At 35.8% G+C, this 23,364-nt stretch overlaps 2 long non-coding RNA genes across 4 annotated transcripts; both read right to left on the bottom strand.

Moving 5' to 3' along the window:
* Positions 1–5,760: 5,760 nt before the first annotated feature.
* LOC145156493 (uncharacterized) lies at positions 5,761–6,494 on the bottom strand. Its single transcript, XR_013736747.1, has 2 exons — positions 6,283–6,494; positions 5,761–6,199 (listed from the first exon to the last, which is right to left on the bottom strand). It is a non-coding gene; the product is annotated as an uncharacterized LOC145156493 (long non-coding RNA).
* A 1,535-nt stretch (positions 6,495–8,029) lies between these two features.
* Positions 8,030–10,724, bottom strand: LOC145159442 (uncharacterized). 3 transcript variants are annotated; one of them, XR_013737734.1, is made up of 5 exons: positions 10,224–10,724; positions 9,833–10,111; positions 9,531–9,743; positions 8,552–8,720; positions 8,030–8,468 (listed from the first exon to the last, which is right to left on the bottom strand). It is a non-coding gene; the product is annotated as an uncharacterized LOC145159442 (long non-coding RNA). The 3 variants fall into 3 exon arrangements; XR_013737733.1 differs by having other exon boundaries at positions 9,833–10,327; positions 10,464–10,724; XR_013737732.1 differs by having other exon boundaries at positions 9,833–10,724.
* Between the last annotated feature and the right edge of the window lie 12,640 nt (positions 10,725–23,364).

The raw sequence follows: 23,364 nt of genomic DNA, 5'->3' as shown, positions 1-23,364 counted from the left end.
TATTTAAAAGTATAAACTCTTTATTAGAGTATTTTAATCCAGCTGTGTTTATAGTTCGTATATCTTTTATGGGTTGATACACTCGATTCACTATAAACAATGCTCTGATACCAATCTGTCACACCCCAAAACCGGAACGGTGGAATCGTTTGGGGGTGGAGGACGTCATGTACAGTATCACAACAATGCAAAGTAGTAAACAAGCAACAACATCATCCATTGCATTAATAATATAATTTCATACAAGTGTGTTCTGTCAAGTTAAATAGACACCAAAAATATGTATCAAAATAAAAGATGAGTCTTGAACGAGCTCCATCTTCTCAAAACCTGGCACCGGTACCTGTCTACTGGTGACCTGAGAATACAAGTTATTTTGAAAGAGTTTATCAGCTTTAAAGCTGGTGAGATCATAAGTATATTAGTGTCTGTATTTGTATGAAAGCATTTGTAAGATGTTTGTAAGATGTTTGTAAGATGTTCGTAAGATGTTTGTATAAGTTTGTAAAAGTTTGAATTCTCCTAGAAAACCCTATGTTTCCTACTAAAAGTAGCCTTCTACCAAGGCATCTAGTGTCTGTGTGTGTGTCTCTTGTAAGAGTATGTATTTTCCCAAATCTGACTATCATTAACCAAAGATGGAGCTCGTTCAAGACTCATCTTTTATTTTGATACATATTTTTGGTGTCTATTTAACTTGACAGAACACACTTGTATGAAATTATATTATTAATGCAATGGATGATGTTGTTGCTTGTTTACTACTTTGCATTGTTGTGATACTCATCACTATAAGTTATGTTTGTTTCGCATCACTATAAGTTATGTTTGTTTCTCATCACTATAAGTTATGTTTGTTTCTCATCACTATAAGTTATGTTTGTTTCTCATCACTATAAGTTATGACACATGTATGAACTGACTCATTGTATGTTTCATTGGTCTAGTAATAGATTTGTAACTTCCTAAACTATACCTATTATAGTTACTAGTAATGTTGTTTGTATGTATGAACATGTTTGTATACCCTTGCTACCCAAAGGTATTGAACTGGAAAGAAGTAACCTTTTATATCTATATACATATACATAATATATAACTAGGATTCAAACGACCTTCGGACAAATAACCCTGATACCCTAAGTCCACAACCAAACAAGGAACAGGAAGTAAGGTGAGCTATCAGTCCTAAGTCCTTTCAATCCTACTTATATAACTATATCTATATAGATACACTTTTAACAGAATATAAGTTTAAAAGAGTTTAAGTAATAGTATTTGACATGTAAAAGAGTTTGACAAAAGCATTTGGTATGAAAAAGAGTTTGTAAAACAGTTTGAAGTAAAACAGTTTGGTAACACAGTTTGAAAGGTAAGAAATCCACTTGTTTGGTAGTTATTAATCACGTGTGATTGATATAATAACTATAATTGTTCAACTTGTATTCCCCCCCCATAAAAGCATTTAAAACATTTAAAAGGTTAATTAAGGGGTATGAACTCACCTGTGGTGAGTGGTTTGGATGAACGGACTGTATAGGATGCTAAGTGTCAAGTGAAGACTTGTACACACACAATGATCCTAGTTAACATATAATAACACATATATGTATCCAATTAGTCTTTAAATAACTAATTAACAAAGTTAAGACATCCTAGTACATGTAAAACACCTTATTTAAGTGTTATAAGTGCTAAGGATTGCATCTAAGTGTTGTAGGACATTGCTATTGGGTTTAGGGTTCAAGGGTAGACTCCCTTGGTGTTTACGGTTTTGTGACCATCACTCAATGAGTTTACGGTCGTAAACTCATGAGTTTACGGCCGTAAACTCATGGTACTTTGACCATTTTGTGCTTTGAAGCCTTAAAGATCATAAGAATCATTCCTACTTCATGTTTAAGCCTTAGGAAGTGTTTAGGGCACTATTTCACTCCTTTGTGGAGTTTACGGTCCTTGGACCATTTGTCTTTGGGTTTACGGCCGTAAACCCAAATGGTTTATGGTCTTTTGATGTTTTCAAGTACTAAGCACATCAAGGAAGGGTCTAGGCTAGTTTCCAAGGCTTGGTAAGGGACTAGGGCACACTTTGGCACCCTTTTTAGGGTTTACGGTCCAAGGTGTTCTTGGAACATAAACACCTTTGATCCTTTGATTCTTGGGTGTTTTCTTGATGATTTGAAGTGTAACAAGTCTTATAATACACTAGGATAGAAGTACTTACTAGGTAGAAGCTTGAAAAGGTGCTAAAAGTCCAAGAACACTAGTGTGTGTTCTTGGTGTTCTTGGTGAAACTTGAAGATCTACACTTTTGGAATGATTTCACGGATGGAATCATGTAAGATCACTAGATTAAGTAAGATATCAACTTTTTAGGGATAGAAACACTTACAAAGTTGAAGATCTTGAAGAAAAGTCGGATGATAGTTGAGAGAGAAATGGGTTTTGGATCTTGAAGATGTGAAAAGTGGTAAATAATGACTAAGTGTTATATTTATACCCCCTTTTAGGGTTTACGGCCGTAAACACCCTTGTTTAGGTCGTAAACTCCAAACTCTTGGAGTTTTGGGACTTTATTGTTGCACAATAAACCCTAGGGCATCCTCTCTCCTGATATCTCCTAAAGTACTAACTTTAAAACACTCAAACTTATTCCAAAAAGCTTGAAAATTAGCAGAAACGGTTCTTACTTCTATTGAATTGAATGGTTGTACATAATAGAAATTTTGGGTTGTCACAAACGAAATGAACTGGGTACGAGTATTTTTGTTCCTGTATGGTCAATGATTTTGATGGTGAATTTGATTTTGAAGTCAATGGAACGAAAGAAGTGAAATCAATTTGATGAATTGGAAAACGAACGAAAAACGATGAACTGTAAGAACGAAAATTTGATTTTGGGTTGAATGTACGAAGTGAGTTAATTCGATTAAGAGGTTGGATGATTAAGAGGTTACTGTTCATTAAGAGGCTTTGAATGCCTTCGAATTCGTGAATATGGTTATGGATTTGGTGCTATGATCATACGAAGAGGAGAGAGAAAATTTTGGGCGAAGATGATTTTCGTACGAAGGGGAGAAAGAAGGAAAAATTTTCGTATGTTTGGAATGGAAAAGTAAAATTTTCGAATGTAGTCCCTCAAGTTTCGAATGGTTGACAAATGGAAAAAGGCTTCGTATGAATGATCAATATTTCGTATGTTTTGATCAAAAAGCAGAATTTTTGAATTCAGCCCCTGTACCTTCGAATATTTGTCACCTCCACAATTAATTGAAGTTTCGAATGTTTGACACTTTTCACCCAAATTCGAAAATTTTCTGAATTTTCGAATGTTTGGGACAACTCTTCGTATGTTTGGAACACAAATGGTAGAATTTTCGAAAATAGTCCCTGAGGCTTCGAATGTTTGGCGGTTCATACCCATTTTCGAAAAATGACTGTTTTTGCTGAAAATTGAAGAAAATGCATTTCAGGCCCCTGCAGTTTGTGCAAATTGACGCTTTCTACCCAGCTTTGAAAAAGGGGAAGAGTTTTGCATATTTTGCTATTTTGGGCGCAATGGGTCCCTGCAAGTTTCAGAAAGTGACAATTTCTACCCAGATTTTGGAAATTCTTGCAACTTTCACCCAAAAAAAAAGTCAAAAATTTTCACAAATTGGAAATTTTTTTAGGCTTTTTCGTGATTGTTTTTCCGTGCAAGATTTTTGGTGTTTCATTTTTGGTACACATCAAGGGGGAGTATTGTGAAGTCTATTCCTCGAGCGCTTCTCACCCTTAATGGGTTTTATAATCATTTTTTGATTATAAAAAGGGGGAGAATGATGGGTATTCGAAGCTTCTCGGGTTTGTCGAATATTCATTTGCGGATTTGAAGACCGGTGTTACTTCGAGGGGGAGTTTAGTCTTAATCGCGCTAGCTCGTTGGAGACTGAAGCCGGGACATCCAATCCTAACTTTGAGGGGGAAAATGTTAGGTTGCAAAGTCACTCTTGGATGTAATGTTTTAGGCTTACCTTCTTGTATGTGTAAAGGGGTTGAGTCTTTCCTATAAATAGGAAGTAAGTGACTCCCATTATGTAAAAAAAGGAACCATTTTGGAGTGTTAGACTAGAGAGAGAAATTGTGTACAAACCCATTTGTATATCTTTTCTAGATCTAATATGAGCTTACACAGATTTATTTACTCCTTGTGTTCATGAGTTTACATGATGATTCACTAGATCTTTTCTTATTCCGCACATGCCATCATATCAACACCACTACACTATCATGCCAAAATCAAACAAAATCTGTGACAAATAAACATTAATTGAAAAAGAAAATGAAGAAGATAAACTTCTTTAAATGTTTTATTTATTATATGTGGATGTTATAGAGTAACTGGATAATGAAAATTGAAGAGCCATAAATACCAATTAACCCTAATATAAGAACTTAAGTTAAATCTAAAATTCAATTTCAAATATGAACCATCTCAAAGATGTACAAGTAGTTCAAAGTTCAAACAACCCATCTTTCAAGACAAATTTACACATGATTAAATATATGTTGGCAATTCAAGGACCAATCTTTCATTTAATGATTCAAAGCATTTAGATAAATCTCATTTTATCAATTAACAAAAACCTAATCAGCACGACAAACACAACAGACCGGAGAAGATATGCACCTTGCTGGAATTAACAACCACCCCCCTTGGATTTTGTTTTCCTCTACATCTCAAAGATGATGTGGTGTGTACCAAAGAGCATACAAATTAATGAAGTACATAAGAGTTTTTAAAGTTATGATGTTGTCACAACTAGGAATTCTGATGCTCTGGTTCGGGGGTGTGACTTCCATTCTTTCTTCAAAACCGAAAACAACAAGCAAAGGTGAGTTCATACCCCTCTATCTTCGGTTTTCACAAGTTTTATGGGGGAGAATACAAGTAAAATGTGTAGATCTATGTGTATGTGTATGTTATGTGTGATTTCATGTGTTTATGTGGTAAATATGTGCCAAAAAGGAAAGAAATCTCGAGATCTATCGCTCAAGGAGGAAAATATACGTGATCTAGGATGTATTACGTTAAATAAGTCAAGAAAAATTATCACCTAAGGTTAAAATAAACATGTTACAACATAAAACTCATTTTTGGGCTATTTTTGTCAAATAAACAAATGTTGGGTTAAAGGGTGTTATTCACGGTTTTATAAGGACCCAAAGGGTCAAAACAGTTAAAATAGAAGTTTTTATGAATATTATGCTCTTCAAAGGACTAGAAATGTAAATTGTAGCCAATAATATTGGGCCAAATTTTTGGGCTTTTCAGCCCATAGGCCCAAACTTGCGAAAAAATGGGTTTTAAGGGACTGAAATGGTAAATTTCTCAAAACAGTGGGTAAAAAGGTAAATAAATCTATTTCAGGGGTTAAAATGACCCTTTTTGCCAAAAAGGATAAAAAATGCAAAGTTTTTGGATTTTGGGTCAAATTTGTAAAAGTGGCGAAAAGTTTGGACTATAATTGAAAATCTTTTTACTAAAAGAGCTGAAACTGCCAAAAAGTAAACTTTAGGCTGAAAACATTATTTAAATAAGTCTATGGGCCAAAATGTCAAGAAAAATAGTTTAAGGACCTAAAATGTCATTTTTTATAAAAAGGGACTAAAATTGTCATTTTTATTAAAGAAGGGCTGAATAGGTCAAACCAATATTTTGAGTCAATTGTTTTATTATTAAGATATTTGGGTCAAAAATACCAAATTATAACTTATGAATTTAGAATGAAAAATATACATATATTTTCAAATATCGTTATAAACAATCGACAAACTTCGTGCCTTTGCGATTTAACAATTGAACAATCAAACCTTCCGACAATTATACCATACCTAAAACAAGTAAATATTTAAATTGTTGGGCTTGAAAGATTCTAATCATGTTTATTGGGCCTTCGTGACCCGTTAACATGACTTTTGGGCCTAACAATAATAATACATGTCTATTGGGCCTCCTGCGACCCAATTACATGCTTAAGGGGCCCTCAATGGCTTTTACGTGCTATTGGGCCTCAGTGGCCCATTAGCATTGCTAGTAAGGTCCAAATAAATCATATGCGAAATGGGCCAACGCGTCCTTCGTATACTCAGCAGCCCTAAATAACATACGTAATTAGTAGGACCTCGTAATCCTCTTCTCCTCGTCTGTTAGGCTTACCTTCAATTCAAGTAAACAAAATCAGGTCGTTAATAAAGGGTAATCAAATTCGTTTGGATTAAGTGAGTAATAACGGGTGACACCTTTAAGTGTCGGTCGTAGTCTGTAGTTATAATCAAAGTCTCCTGGAGGCAGAGCGAGAGTTTGTGTATAGATCTATACGGGGGTGACTCCCCCACACCTCAGCTGTTCGCTACAGTTAGACTCGGCCAGTCTAGGGTGACAAAATCTTAAGATCAATTCCGGCGTTCACTAGAATGCCAAGACAGACGAACTAGTCATTATCATGCATGGTTATAACGACTCGCATAATAAATCCAATACTATCTGAGTAATCAAGGGAATTCATAATCATTCGTTGTGACGGTATAATAATTCGAAATAATTATATTATATTATCGGAAAACATCGGATTTTTCGAGGAAATCAACACCATTCACTTGTATTTTCAATAACTATAATGCAAAACTTCTCATTTATACACGCTTTGAAATCATTCATACATAAACCTATGGATCTTCACACTTTAGTATAAACAATTGTCTTTTCAGAAAATATCGGATTTTCTGGGTTTTATAAACTACACAAAACATTTTCATATCAACCCTGCTTATGAACTTACCAACATTTCATATGTTGACGTTTTCAAAATAACTTGTATTCTCAGGTAACAGATAAGCCGAAGAACAATACCAAGTATGTTAGGATGTTATGTTTTGAAAACTCTCAAACAATTTATGCTATGGATATGTAATATTTAGACAATGTACTTGATGTGAACAAGGTCAGTTGTAATGTATTAATGCATGGTGATGTTTATGTTATGCTTCATGTATATTCATTGTGATGATATTCAATTTAAGTCACGCGAGCCCTCGGACGTTTCCGTCGTCTGGTTCGGGGGTGTGACTTCCATTCTTTCTTCAAAACCGAAAGTAACAAGCAAAGGTGAGTTCATACCCCTCTATTTTCGGTTTTCACAAGTTTTATGGGGGAGAATACAAGTAAAATGTGTAGATCTATGTGTATGTGTATGTTATGTGTGATTTCATGTGTTTATGTGGTAAATATGTGCCAAAAAGGAAAGAAATATCGAGATCTATGGCTCATGGAGGAAAATATACGTGATCTAGGATGTATTACGTTAAATAAGTCAAGAAAATATATCACCTAAGGTTAAAATAAACATGTTACAACATAAAACTCATTTTTGGGCTATTTTTGTCAAATAAACAAATGTTGGGTTAAAGGGTGTCATTCACGGTTTTATAAGGACCCAAAGGGTCAAAACAGTTAAAATAGAAGTTTTTATGAATATTATGCTCTTCAAAGGACTAGAAATGTAAATTGTAGCCTATTGGGCCAAATTTTTGGGCTTTTCAGCCCATAGGCCCAAACTTGCGAAAAAATGGGTTTTAAGGGACTGAAATGGTAAATTTCTCAAAACAGTGGGTAAAAAGGTAAATAAATCTATTTCTGGGGTTAAAATGACCCTTTCTGCCAAAAAGGATAAAAAATGCAAAGTTTTTGGATTTTGGGTCAAATTTGTAAAAGTTGCGAAAAGTTTGGACTATAAATCAAAATCTTTTTACTAAAAGGGCTGAAACTGCCAAAAAGTAAACTTTGGGCTGAAAACATTATTTAAATAAGTCTATGGGCCAAAATGTCAAGAAATATAGTTTAAGGACCTAAAATGTCATTTTTTTATAAAAAGGGACTAAAATTGTCATTTTTATTAAAGAACGGTTGATTAGGTCAAACCAATATTTTGTGTCAATTATTTTATTATTAAGATATTTGGGTCAAAAATACCAAATTATAACTTATGAATTTAGAATGAAAAATATACATATATTTTCAAATATCGTTATAAACAATCGACAAACTTCGTGCCTTTGCGATTTAACAATTGAACAATCAAACCTTCCGACAATTATACCATACCTAAAACAAGTAAATATTTAAATTGTTGGGCTTGAAAGATTCTAATCATGTTTATTGGGCCTTCGTGACCCGTTAACATGACTTTTGGGCCTAACAATAATAATACATGTCTATTGGGCCTCCTGCGACCCAATTACATGCTTAAGGGGCCCTCAATGGCTTTTACGTGCTATTGGGCCTCAGTGGCCCATTAGCATTGCTAGTAAGGTCCAAATAAATCATATGCGAAATGGGCCAACGCGTCCTTCGTATACTCAGCAGCCCTAAATAACATACGTAATTAGTAGGACCTCGTAATCCTCTTCTCCTCGTCTGTTAGGCTTACCTTCAATTCAAGTAAACAAAATCAGGTCGTTAATAAAGGGTAATCAAATTCGTTTGGATTAAGTGAGTAATAACGGGTGACACCTTTAAGTGTCGGTCGTAGTCTGTAGTTATAATCAAAGTCTCCTGGAGGCAGAGCGAGAGTTTGTGTATAGATCTATACGGGGGTGACTCCCCCACACCTCAGCTGTTCGCTACAGTTAGACTCGGCCAGTCTAGGGTGACAAAATCTTAAGATCAATTCCGGCGTTCACTAGAATGCCAAGACAGACGAACTAGTCATTATCATGCATGGTTATAACGACTCACATAATAAATCCAATACTATCTGAGTAATCAAGGGAATTCATAATCATTCGTTGTGACGGTATAATAATTCGAAATAACTATATTATATTATCGGAAAACATCGGGTTTTTCGAGGAAATGAACACCATTCACTTGTATTTTCAATAACTATAATGCAAAACTTCTCATTTATACACTCTTTGAAATCATTCATACATAAACCTATGGATCTTCACACTTTAGTATAAACAATTGTCTTTTCAGAAAATATCGGATTTTATGGGTTTTATAAACTACACAAAACATTTTTATATCAACCCTGCTTATGAACTCACCAACATTTCATATGTTGACGTTTTCAAAATAACTTGTATTCTCATGTAACAGATAAGCCGAAGAACAATACCAAGTGTGTTAGGATGTTATGTTTTGAAAACTCTCAAACAATTTATGCTATGGATATGTAATATTTAGACAATGTACTTGATGTGAACAAGGTCAGTTGTAATGTATTAATGCATGGTGATGTTTATGTTATGCTTCATGTATATTCATTGTGATGATATTCAATTTAAGTCACGTGTGCCCTCAGACGTTTCCGCCGTCTGGTTCGGGGGTGTGACAGATGTAATAAAGATAAAAAAAGGCTTATAATGCTCAACATAGGGATAACCGTTGGTTCACAAGTTCATGTCAAGTTTTATTGCTTTGTTAAACATCATGACTTGTGATGAACCTGTAAAATCAAAACACAACCAGTGAAATTAAAACTTACAATGAGTATCAGATCAGTCCAAACACCTACAACCTTCGAGCAAGAAATGTGGGCAGCAACCATGGAGTTCTACACTCTTGTCAACCACCAATCAATTATAGAACTTATGGCATGTTCATTATTATCACAAATCTTTTCCTTCAAGGGAAAAATTGTCCAACAAAGTAACATACCCACACAACACTGTAGAAGCATGTCCTCTTTATTCAAAACCTAAATATCAAAATATCAACCCTAAATAAAATAAATTACCAGCAAAAACACAAAAAAAAACAAAAGAATAGAGAACCCTTGTATAATACCCAAGCGATTTCATGCTTCAAGGAGCCACCAAGGTTTTACTTTGAATGGAGGCTTGGATTTTGATTTTATGTAGATACCGAAAGAAAAAATGGAACCATATCTGAAAAATAACCAAGAAGATTGTTAGTGTTTTGGATCCAATGAAGGAATAAATTCAAGTGAAACACACGCAAAAAAAGTTCATGCTGGAGTTGCCTTTTTTCGATCTGGTCACTGGAGAGAAAAAAACAAACAAATCATTATTCTTGTTGGATGTTAGGTTAATCTTCAAATCAAGACTATAAATCATAAAATTAAACTTGTAAACATATCTAAAAACAAATAACAAAGCATCAAAAAAGGTATTATGCGATGATGATGGAGACAAAGAATGAGAGAGTGAGTATTCACGGTGGTGGCTGTTTAGAGGTGGTGAGAGGTGAAATCATAAGCTGCAAGTGTACACACATTATACACTGGAAATGCATCCTGTTTTATGCTCAGTACTCATGAATCTTTAGATTTCATGACCGAGATTGGTCATATTCACCACAGATTCATGAGTCAAAAATAAAAATAGATTAGGAGAGCACGCGATAGGGGAAATCATATGATGCAAGCTCACACATATGGGATTACATAAAAGCTCACCTGGTGCGGATAATGGCCAAAACGAAGTCGCCAATAAGGGAAGCAGGAGACGCAATGGTTGTGTTTGGTTATCTAGGGTTTAAAAGGGAGAGAAAGGGGTTTACGTTCTTGAATGGAGTAAGAGAAAAGGATGGGAAGGGAGCTTGGCTATGGGCTTTATAACAGGGAGGAACAAAGGGGCGTAGAGTTCATATTTTGAAAATTGAATCACGACATTTAAGGATATTTGCCAACGCATTGGGATCTATAAGGTTTCAAATATTGAATGCATCCGCATACGAGGGAAGAAGATTAGATACGGTGAGGATTATAAGGATCTCATTCTAGTCAAAAAGTATGATTTTTTTAAAATTTAAATCTTCTATATTGGGTAAGATAAGGATGTAGGTTTGAATGTTTCAATATTAATTTTACATTTGTACTTAATGCATTGTATTTTGTACTTTGTTGATAAATGTTTGTACATTCAGCTTAAAAGTTTGAACGTCTTAAATCTATTTTTAGAAATAGTAAGGTTTGTATAATAAGATAGTATATATATATATATATATATATATATATATATATATATATATATATATATATATATATATATATATTTGAATTTTTGAGGTATTTTAATCTATTAGAAATAGATTAATTGGAAAATCAAAAACTTAAAAAACCATATTAAAAGAGAGTATTTTTTTCTGAAATCTTCGAGAAAAGAATGGAATTAAACCAATTCAATTGTAATAAAAACGAAAGAGACGTGTAGTATGGATACTACAACAATGTGGAGAAAATCAAATGTAAGAAGGAAAGAAAGAAAAATGAGCAATGCATTTTTTTTCTTTTAAGTGACAAAGTAGAGAAATAATAAGTAAAGAAAAGGGAATTTGTATTAAAAAGAAGTGGTTGAGAAATTATTGAGGTTTAGAAAAGTAGGTTTTGGTCGAAGTAAAAACTAAATTTCATAAGCATGTGTTGGACACCATACTATAGAAAGTAACAAATATCTGAAGAAAAAAAAAAGATTCTTTGTCATAACGGATCAAAATTGGCGCTGGGTCGGGTCCGGCAAGAACCAATTAAGGACCAGGCCTAGGCGGGAAAGGATAGAGCAATTAAAACCTAAAAAAAACAATTTCTTTTTAGAGTTGGGACCAACCTAATGAAACCCAGAAATATATGTGCACCGAGCAACAATTCAAGGAACCGGACTTCAAATTTTTGCCTATCTTTTTATTTTTTATTTTTTATTTTTTTTTAGATTTTTTTTGGAAACTGCAAATATATATTAATAATGGCCACTCGATTAGCAAGTAACTAAAACGAGGGCAATGTACAAAATACAAAACAAATAAAGGTTTTAATGAAAAGGAGAAATACTCCACTCGATCCAACTACAATTCACCATCGAAGTTCTATATTTAAACCAGGCAAAAGTTTGGGACACCACCTTTGTAGATGAAGGATCGTTTCGAACCCAATTCTTACATGTAGTTTTACACAAAACAAAAAACAATTTATTTCCAAAAATTTATACTCATCTTATAATTGGCTAGTCTCCCAAAACTCATACTTCTTTAATGTGTTTGGCTAGACGTCGTACCCACTCAAGAATTGTTGTACACGATACTACATAAATCAACAAAAAATCTTAAAAATGAAGATTCTTGGTTAAAACGGGTGAAAGGTGGTTTGGGTCGAGTCCTGCTAGGACCAATTAAGATGTACAAGACATAGCAACCGAAACCTAAACAAAAAAAATCTTATTAGTGCTAAAACCAAGATAATTAAACCCAAAAATATGTATGGACCAAACAACATTTCAAAGAATTGGACTTTAAATTTTTTACTATCTTTTTTTAGAAGAATTCTCGTTTTGACCTTAATTATGACATATTTTTAACACAAAACAAAACAATTTAATTTTAAATAAGAATACACACCCTTTTGATTTAAAGATGATTCAATTTAAACAAAATGTTGTAAAACATTTTATTTAACATCAAAAATCAATAAAATTTGGTAGTCTTCCAAAAATCGCACTTATTTAATGTCTTTGTCTAGACGGCTTACCCACTCAATAGGTGTAATCCAGAAGGTCAAAATGGACTTCATCAATCATGCTTGAAAATCCCGTAAAGTGCCTTCAAACAGTGACCGTTGACCTTTAAAGTTTACCCGTTTAAAGGCAATAAATTTCAATCACTCCATTATCAAAAACATTTGACACCACAAAAAACGTTAAATGAAAATCATAATGTAAAACATGTTGTCCTAGAAATGAAGTTCTTTCATGTAATTGATTAGTCATTAGAAGTGTTGACCTTCACTTTGTAAATCCTCATGTTCTCATAGGAACCGTTCATCAACTAATCCAATTATTGAAGTAACTTTTTATAGGCATTCCCACTTCAGCAACATCCATGTTGCATTGATTCACCACCCAAAATGGATGGTTATCTAGTTCATCGGAAAAGGAACATGGCTTCCTAAACACAAACCGAAAAGAGGACATGCCAATGGGAGTTTTGTAGACGATTTGGTAGACCTACAAGGCATCATCCAACCTTGTTCGCCAATACTACTAATTTCTTAGATTCACATTTTCCAAGGATCGACTTGATTTCTTGGCTTGAAACGTTGGCTTGTCCGTTTGTTTGAGGACGATAGGTAGTGTATCTCTACTTGATTACATTATATTTCATCATCAAACCTTTCGTCATATTTTTGCAAAAATGAGTACGTTTATCATTTATTAAAGCCCCAAGCACAACAAATATATAGGAAATATTAAAGTTTAGTAAATTGATGAACGTTTTTTCCTTATCCGACCTTTTAGTAAACTCGTGATAAAACTGAAAAATTGATTGATTCTCTCATCGGAGTACATATTTGTTGAATTTCTATTTAAAATTTAGTTTCAAAAATAAGAGATTTAGCAATAGAAGACTTTGATATTTGAACAACATAAAACAAGTTTCTAACCAACCATGGATCTTCTTGGAAAATTGGAAAGAAAACAAAAATCAAAGAAGAAGATGAAAAAAGAACAACCTTTGTAGTTCTTTGGGTCCTCTTGGGAGGCTTGGAAGTTTATGGAGAATGTGGAACCTTTGAGACACCAACAACTTTTCAACTTGATGTAGGATGTTAGTCCTTTTGATGAGCTCTTAAGCTTGTAAATAAAATACCCAAGTATTCTATCCAAGAGAGAAAAAGATATGCAAGTAACTTCTTCATGAGATGAACCAAAATGAAAGAGAATGCATCTCCCATGAAACTTATGGTTTTGGTACCAAAAAAAGAACAAAATGAGAGCCTCATGAAGCTAGTCTTTAAAGCATGAAGAAAAATCCATAAGTCCTTAACTATTTAGCACTTTATGACTTTAGACAATCTTGTTGGGAAGAGTTGAAAAGGCAAATGATAAGACAACTTTGTTCTATAGGAGATTTGGCCCAAGTAGAACATGAATTCAGTCAATTAAGCATTAGAAAGTCTAGTCTTGATTTCTACACCATACGCTTTGAAGACCTAGCCACGGTATGATTAGAACTGATTAGCTCGGAGATCAAGAAAATCAGTGCATATCTCCAAGGACTAGCACCTAAATTCAGGAAGCAGATACAAGCATACAAGCCCCACACATTCGAGGAAACTAAGCAGCTAGTGTTCCACTTTAGGGAAACCAAAGTCCTAGATTGCATGATTAAGGACAAGGAAATTGAAGAAAATGGGGAAAAATAAAAAAGGAAGGACCAAGCCGACCCTTGTACAAGAAAAATGAGGAAAGGAAGCCTCCAATGGTTGTTTCCCAAAAAGGATACATGGGAAGATTTCCCTGGTGCAGTAAGTGTGGACTGCACCACTTAGGTAGTTGTGAAGATTTTAAGTGCAAAGAGTGCAGAAAAGTAGGACATATTGCAGATGCCTGCAAGAGCCAACTAATCCAGTAAAGGAATACCAAAAAATAATAAGAATAGGAATGTGAGGGAAATGAAACCCCACAAAAATTGTAACACCCCGACTCCCAGGTATAATTTTCAAAAGCTTTATATTCATTTTCTTGAGGGAACTCGACGAGTTGGAGGCCCCAACTCATCGTGTCGAACCTAGTTGGTCCGCGTGGTTTATGATTCCTACTCGACGAGTCGGAGGACCCCGACTCGACGAGTAGAGTCTGTGCATGGAAACCCTAATTATTAGGGTTTGCACCCTATTTAAAGGACCTTAAGTCCTTTCCTACAACCCCTTACCACCTCTTGACGGCCAATAGAAACCCTAATCAGTCTAGATCTTGTTCTTGAGTGTTTGTGAGATTTAAAGAGTGCTTTTGGTGCATTTTGTGAAGAAGAGTTGAAATCTAAGGAGCTTGGAGCAAAGAGGAGCTTGTGGATCTGACTCTACTTCATCTTGGCATCATCTGGAAGGTAACAAGTCGTTACCTTGGCTTATCTTTAGCTAGATCTATTAATGTATAGGTTTAGAGCGATTTTTAGCATATTTGTGAGTCAATTCGGGTATTGGGCATTGTCTGAAGTTGTAACTTCAGATCTAGACTCCTCTTGGTCCCTCTAGCTATAAAGTTATCAAATTTAGCAAGCATTGGTCCTTCTCTTTGGGTTAAACCTTTCCCTTAGCTTGGTTTTGGCATTTAGGACCATGCATGTACGTAAAGTTTGCAACTTTACGTGGAAACCATGCCCTAGGAGGTTAGATCTGCAATATGGAGCTTTGGGGTAGCTTAAAAACATCTGGATGAGAAATGGACTGAAGGGACTCGACGGGTCGCATAGCCGACTCGACGAGTCGGATAAAGATTGCCTGTATTGGTTCTGCATGAACTCGGCGAGTCAGTAAGAAGACTCGACGAGTCAGTTAGGGTTTTCCCAACATTTGGACACGCACGGACTCGACGAGTTGGTTGGAAACTCGGTGAGTCAATTAGGGTTTTTATGATTTCCTGAGTTCTTAAGGAACTCGACGAGTTGCTAGCTGCACTCGACGAGTCGGGTCAACATGGACTGTTGACTTTGACTGTTGAATTTGACTTTGACCAAGGGTTGACCAGTTGGACTTTTGAGGGTATTTTGGTAATTTGGGATTTTGATGGACTTGGTCCTATGGTGGTTATAGGTGGTGGAGTTCGTGACTGTGATTCGGAAGTTTGATCTTATCACTACAATTCGACATCGTGAGGTGAGTTCTTCTTGTTGGATTAGGTGTCTAAGCCCATAACTATAATTGGTATGTACTTGACCCGATAATAACATGGTCCATTTGGGCTGTAACACTCTGGAACAATTTGATAGGATGGATACTTGAGAAAGAGGTTATTGTGGTTTATTAATATATTATAAGTATAATATATTAATTGATGAATCACATTATTTAATTAGTATTGATCAAGAATTAATTTGGTATTAATTTAGTGATCAAAAGAAACTAATTAAAGTTAAAGGGACTGATTAGGTAAATCGGTAATATTTCTAGTTGGACTCATGAATCATATTGACTAGGGTTGGACTAAACTTACATGGAAGTCCATGAAAGGTTTAGCCCAAAAGGCTTATGTAATATGAAGAGTCATTAGGGTTTGCATGGTTGTAATCCTAAGCTATAAAAGAAGACCCTAACACCTAAAATCGGTTACACTCATGCACACTATTTGTTGCTAGCCGATTTTGAGCTCCCAAGCCTCTCTCTCAAGTCCATTCTCTTGTTCTTGGTTTGTTATAAGACATTTGAGACATCACACTTGAGGTGCTAGGCTCCTAAAGGTCAAAGACAAGCAGGCTACTACACAAGGTACTATTCTAACTGTTTTTATGATTTAAATGTTAGATTGCATGCTAGTTTAGGCTTTATGCTTTGGAAAAACAATGTTGCATGTATAATTAGAGAAAACTTAGATCCAAAGCATTAGGGTTGTATGTGCACCATATGTCAAATTTGAAACTATCTTCAATATGAATCAAATTAGGTCAAATTGGTAAATGATCATCATATCATAATTGAACTAGTTAATTTGATCCATATGTGTTCTTGAAAAAGTTCCACAACTTGTCCTCAAGTTATGGAATATGAAAAGTCTTCATTTATGAAACCATTAACTAATGTAAGTTATAGAATTCAAAGAGTCTTGAAAGATTTCATAACTTGTCCTCAAGTTTGGAATTGGAAAGGTCTCATTCATGCAATATAAAAGTCCATAAGTTATGAATTTCATAAGTCTTGACAAGTTACAAGACTTGCCCTCAAGTTTTAGAACTTGAAAAGTTACATTAATGAAACTTTAATTCCAAACCCTAGAATTTTAAAAGTATAAAATTCAACTCTTATACTATTATAATATTAAAGTTTAATACTTATATATATATATATATATATATATATATATATATATATATATATATATATATATATATATATATATATATATGTATGTAGGCCTCATTCACGAACTTGAAGGGCATAATCGAGATTTAAACATGCCATTGAAACAGTTCAATGAATCTCAAAAGAATCTAGGAATTTCAATTCATTTAAAATTTAATAATCAATTTCATTTTTCATGGTGGAAATTGGTAAATCGTCATTTACGTACCTTCAAATATTTTGCAATTGGATTATGGCATCCCTCTTCCGAATTGTAAAATACTGTGTTGGGTCCTAGCCTTAATATCTCATTTTGGGTGTTATATTAAGGATCCTTATCTAATCTAAACTTTGTCTTTCTTTTCAGATGTCTTCCAACACTGCTTCAAACTCAACTGCTTCTGGCTCTTTCTCCCTCATGAACCTACGTGGGAGGGTCATCTTCGATGGATCGAACTTCAATGATTGGATTCGAAACATCACAATGGCTATTTGTTATGAGGAGAAAGAATATGTCCTAGATAAAGAGCTTAAGGAGATTGATGAATCTACCACTACTCCCGAACAGATTGCTGAGTTCAAGACCCATGAAAGGGACGCAACAAAGGTGTCGTGTATTATGATTGCTACCATGACTTCTGAGCTTCAAAAGTCCTATGAGGACTTTTGGTCTTATGAAATACACCAGGATTTGATGGAATGGTACCATCAAAGTGCTCGGCAAGAGAGGTATGAAATCATAGCCTCCATGATTACTACTAAAATGAAGGATGGAGAGTCTATCACGACCCACTTGCAAAAGATGCAAAGGTTTGTGGACCGCTTGCTAAAGTTGAATGTCAATTTCGATGAAGAATTGGCAATTGACATTATCCTACACTCTTTACCTCCTTGTTATGATCAGTTTCGTATGACTTATCATATGAACAAGGAGGAGGTGACTCTAAGCAAGCTTCAAGGTCTTTTAAGGACTGCTGAAAGTAGTCTTAAAGGAAAATCTGTTATTTCTACTCCTACTGCTACTGCCCCTGTCCTGGCAATTGGACATGGAAAGGGAAAGAAGAGGAAGACTCCTTCCAAGAGTCACAATGGAATGTCCCATGTTGGATCCTCTTCTAGTGGGACCAAAGTTGGTTCTAACACAACTGCTTCCAATCCAAAGGAAGCGGAGTGCTTCCATTGTCATGATAAAGGGCACTGGAAGCGAAGCTTCCCCAAATACTTGCAGGACATAAAGGATGGGAAGATCAAACCCTCCTTCACAGGTATTTATACTATTTTGTCTAATAACTCGTCACGTGCTAATTCTTGGGTCCTTGATACAGGATGTGGCTTACATATTTGTTCTGATTTGCAGGGTCTAAAAAGAAGTAGGGATGTGGAGCACGGGAAGATGAACTTAATCATGGGGAATAGGGGAAAGTCGCATGTCACCAAGATTGGAGTTTATTCTTTATTGCTTAGTAATAGACGTACTAATCTAAGATAATTATAAGATGGTCCTTACTAGTTATTTGAACATTCGCGTAGTGCATACCAGTTATATGTAACCAAGGCAGGATAGACCTTCAAATAAGTGACCCTAACTCTAAATCCACAACCAAACAAGGAACAAGAAGTACGGCAAAGGTCACAGATTCTAAGTCTATGACGCCCTAGTCCCATATAACCTTAGTGTATCCACCCAACAACTATTGTCATACTAATAAAGACTTCTTTAGTTCGCACATAACTAATTATAGTAACACAAAATACTCCTGTAGTATTTTAGGTTTATGTTCTGTTCTAATGTTTACATTGTAGTAGTGTTGGTAAGTTTTTAGACTTGTTGCAACACTACAACCATTCTTAGGCACATGCTAGTCACTCCTCGGAAAATATAGTTGATCAGGCTATATCCCCCTAGATTTGACTATATGTCTCTAAGCCTAATTGTTTTGTTCAACAATCGTAATACTTTTGTTATGTTCTAGTATGACACTTTCCTCTAGTGTGAATGCAGGTATGTATACTTAGGTAAATATTTTTACTATTTAGAAGTATAAACTCTTAGTCAGAGTGTTTTAATCCTGATGCGTTTATAGTTTGTATATCTTTTATGGGTTGATATACTTGATTCACTATAAACAATGCTCTGATACCAATCTGTCACACCGCAAAACCGGAACGGCGGAAACGTTCTGGGGCGGAGGACGTCATGTATAGTATCATAACAATGCATAATAGTAAAGACAAGCAACAACATCCATTGCATTAATATAATAGTTAAGTACAAGTGTGTTCTTTTGTGAGTTTAAATGACACCAAAAATGTACAATCAAAATAAAGACGAGTCTTGGATCCACTTCGTCCTCCAAAAGCTGCATGGGTATACCTGTCTTACTGGTTCCCTGAGAATACAAGTTATTTTGAAAGGGAGTATCAGCATAAAATGCTGGTGAGTTCATAAGTATTTAGTGTCATTGATATTGTAAAATGTTTGTAACAATGTAGTATAGATATTCGTAGCTGTTTGTAAATGTTTGAACACTCTAGAAAATCCTATATTTTCTACTGAAATGTAGTCTTCTACCAAGACCCGACTATTTGTATGTTTGTTCCTTTGAAAAAGGCAGAGAGTTTTTCCCAGTGCAACTATCATTATAAAAATATAATTTAAACCATCATTTAAGTGAGATGATTTTAAAGTAAATGTAATAGGGGAAATAATGTTTTACCTCAGCAGTGTCATTGCTGACTATAAAGTGATAAAAATGCAGACTCCAGGTGGTATTAAATGTACAATACACCTCGGGGAGCCTGTTTGCCTTTAATTCTTAGTCGGTTAATTAAAGGTTTGAATGTGAACTCGTATGTAACCATGCTAATCGACGACTGAATAACTAACGACCCTCCGGTGTCATATGTAGTGAGGTGACATTTTGTCACCCCTTGGCCTCATCGGCTGGGACTGTTGTGACATCCCCTAATTTCTCGGCCAAAAAAGACCGATTTCGTTTATGCTTTTTAAAATAAAATCAGAGTAATCCTTTTAAAAGGTGTTGCGGAATTTGTTCCCATAAAAACATGATAATTATATTATCAAATCATTTCTGAAGAAATGTATTTTATTCACATAAACCATTGGGATGTCATCGTCAATATAGAAACATAAGCATAAACAGAACTTACACTCACTTACACTAGTGATCTACATCTCTTTTAATCTCTCAGTGTAAAGTAACTTCGTATCGATACCTGTGATACAACAATGTAGTGTTGTATCGAGAAGTAGTATGTCACATTTTGGTTATCATATTCAATGTTTGTATAGTATATCATAGTGTAGTAATGTTTTCACTGTACTAGTGTATAGTATATCCTCTTGTATAGTGTATAGCGTGTTCTATGTCTCATTATATTACGTGTGTAGTAACTTGTAAATGTGATGACTCTTGTATGTGTCGTTGTATTAGTAATAGTGAGTAGTAATCTCTTAAACTATACCTATTATAGTTTACTGGTAATGTTGTTTGAATGGGTTTGTTACTCAGAGGTACTGACTTGAAATAAAAGCCTTTATATCTAAACACATATATATGATATATAACTAAGGTTTCAATGACCCTCGGACAAATAACATAATACTCTAAGTCCACAACCAAACAAGGAACAGGAAATAAAGTGAGCTATCAGTCCTAAGCCCTTCAAATCTTACTTATATAAATATATCTGTTGAGATATGAGTTTGATAATATTGAAGTTTAAAAGAGTTTGAATAAGGATTTAGTATTTAAAAGAGTTTGATAAAATGTTTTGAAGTGTTTGAAATCCATAAGTCTGATAACAACTTGAAAGTAATAGAAAATCTTTCCGTTTGTTCTAGTTATTAATCACTTGTGATTAATGGAATAACTAGGATGTTTCAACTTGTATTCTCCCCCATAAAAGCATTTAAATTCATTTCAAAGGTTAATTAAGGGGTATGAACTCACCTGTAGTGAGTAACTCGAATGGAAGATCGATATAGGATTGTTGGGTGTCAAATGGAGTCTCGAGCACAAACGAATCCTATTTAACATATAATTACACATATATGAATACATTAATGTATATAACCACTAATGGTGCTAGGGACATGCCGTAAGGACATAAAAACACCTAGAATTAAGTGTTACCAACTCATATGGTTGCACATAAGGGGTGTATGGCCCTATATTGGAGTGTAAGGCCACAAAAGGATGGGTTTTGTGCGTGTGCGGCCAGAGTGTGCGGCCAAGCCTGTGTGCGGCCGTACACTCACTATGAAGTGTGTCAAAAACGTGTTTCCAAGACTTAGGAATGTTCTAGTGAAGGTGTTTTGACCATTTCTTAGCCGGAATGGGATTTTTTGTTGCTATTTTGGACCCTTAAAAGGGTGTGTGCGGTTGCACATAGCGTGTGCGGCCAGGTGTGTGCGGCCAGGCCTGTGTGCGGCCGTACACTCCCATACAAATGTGTCCAAATCGATTTTCCAAGGCTTTGTGATGATCCTAAGAAGGTGTTTTGGCCGATGCTATGCTTGGATGAGTGTTTAAGTCCATTTTAGGACCAAAAGATGTGTGTGCGGTCACACATGATGTGTGTGCGGCCGTACACACATGAAGATCATCTAGAATGATGATTTCATGGATCAAACTCGAGGAAAAGGCTTTCTAATGTGTTGTAGTAACGATCTAAGGATGTTTACTTACTTGTATTGTCGAATGGAGAAGAAAACTTGAAGGACTCTTGAGAGAAAATATTCCAACTTTGAAGGAGTGGGAAAAGGGTGTAAGGTTGACTTAGGGTCCTTTATATAGGCTGGGGTGTGAGGCTAGGAGGGTGTGCGGTCGGCTGTGTGCGGCTGGGTGGCCGCACACTCGGGTGTGCGGCCGCACACACCTTGCTTGGTGTGTTTGGCCCGATTTTGTGATGCTACACACATTCTAACCCTTCCTAAGACTCATATCTTGATTATACTAAGCCTAATGTACTTATATAGACCCAAAACTTCATTATAACATAGCAAAAACGAGGCTAACTTTGATAAAATGAAAAATGCATAAGTTAGAAATTTCGGGTTGTCACATCATCCCCCCGTTAGAGAGAATTTCGTCCCGAAATTAGAGTTCAAACAGCTAAGTTAATACAAATAACTAAGTAAAAAGATGAAGATATTTAAGTTTCATTTGATCCTCGCGCTCCCAAGTGAATTCGGGTCCTCGCTTGGCATTCCAGCGAACCTTCACGATCGGGATACGACTTTGCTTGGTTCGCTTAACCTCTCAGTCCATGATCTCTACAGGTTCTTCCACGAAGTTGAGGCTCTCGTTGATCTCGATTTCGTCGAGTGGGATTACAAGAGTCTCATTGGATAGGCACTTTTTCAAGTTCGAGACGTGGAAAATAGGATGTACGTTACTAAGCTCGTGGGGTAGGTTGAGTTTGTAAGCTACAGGGCCGATTCTAGCGAGAATCTCGAAAGGCCCTATGTGTCTTGGATTTAGCTTTCCACACTTTCCGAAGCGTATCAAGCCCTTCCAGGGTGAGACTTTCAAAAGGACTCGGTCCCCCACCTGGAATTCCAAAGGTTTCCTTCGTTTGTCTGCGTAGCTTTTCTGTCGGTCTCTGGAGGCTTTCAGTCGTTCCCGAATCTGAATGATCTTTTCTGTCGTTTCTCGAATGATCTCCGGATCCGTGAGAGTGCTGTCAGGAACTCGTCCTTTAGCTAACTGGGTGTCACCCACCTCAGCCCAGCACAGAGGGGATCTGCCCTTCCGGCCATAGATGGCTTCAAATGGAGCAGCCTTTATGCTTGTGTGATAACTGTTGTTGTAGGAAAACTCGACAAGGGGTAAATGAGTATCCCATGCCTTCCCAAAATCTATCACACAGGCTCGTAACATATCCTCCAAGGTTTGGATAGTTCTCTCACTTTGTCCGTCGGTCTGTGGATGGTAGGCTGTACTCATATCCAGCCTCGTTCCTAAGGAGTTTTGTAGTGACTGCCAGAACCTAGAGGTGAATCTACTATCTCTATCGCAGATAATTGATATAGGAACACCATGCAGTCGTACTATCTCCCGAATGTATGTCCTTGTGAGCTTCTCCATCTTGTCCGTTTCTTTGATGGGTAGGAAGTGCGCGGACTTGGTTAATCTGTCGACGATGACCCAAATGGTATCTAGTCCACCCATTGTCTTGGGTAACTTGGTTATGAAGTCCATTGTAATCCGCTCCCACTTCCATTCTGGTATGTCTGGTTGCTGTAGTAGACCAGAGGGTTTCTGGTATTCGACCTTGACCTTGGCGCAAGTAAGGCATTTACTCACGAAGGTAGCAATTTCTGCTTTCATGTTAGGCCACCAGTATAACTTCTTAAGATCCAGATACATCTTATCTGAACCCGGGTAGACGGAATATCGAGTGTTGTGCGCTTCTTTCATGACCAAGTCTCTGAAGCCACCGTGCTTCGGTGTGCAGATCCGGTCCATGAGATACAAAGCTCCGCCACCCTTGACTTCCAAGTTCT

This window comes from Lactuca virosa, chromosome 2 (genome assembly GCF_052849685.1).
Source record: "Lactuca virosa cultivar CGN04683 chromosome 2, Lactuca_virosa_CGN04683_v6, whole genome shotgun sequence".
NCBI lineage: Eukaryota > Viridiplantae > Streptophyta > Magnoliopsida > Asterales > Asteraceae > Lactuca > Lactuca virosa.
The sequence above is the reverse complement of the archived record's forward strand: the minus strand, read 5'-3'. Positions and strand labels throughout refer to the sequence as shown.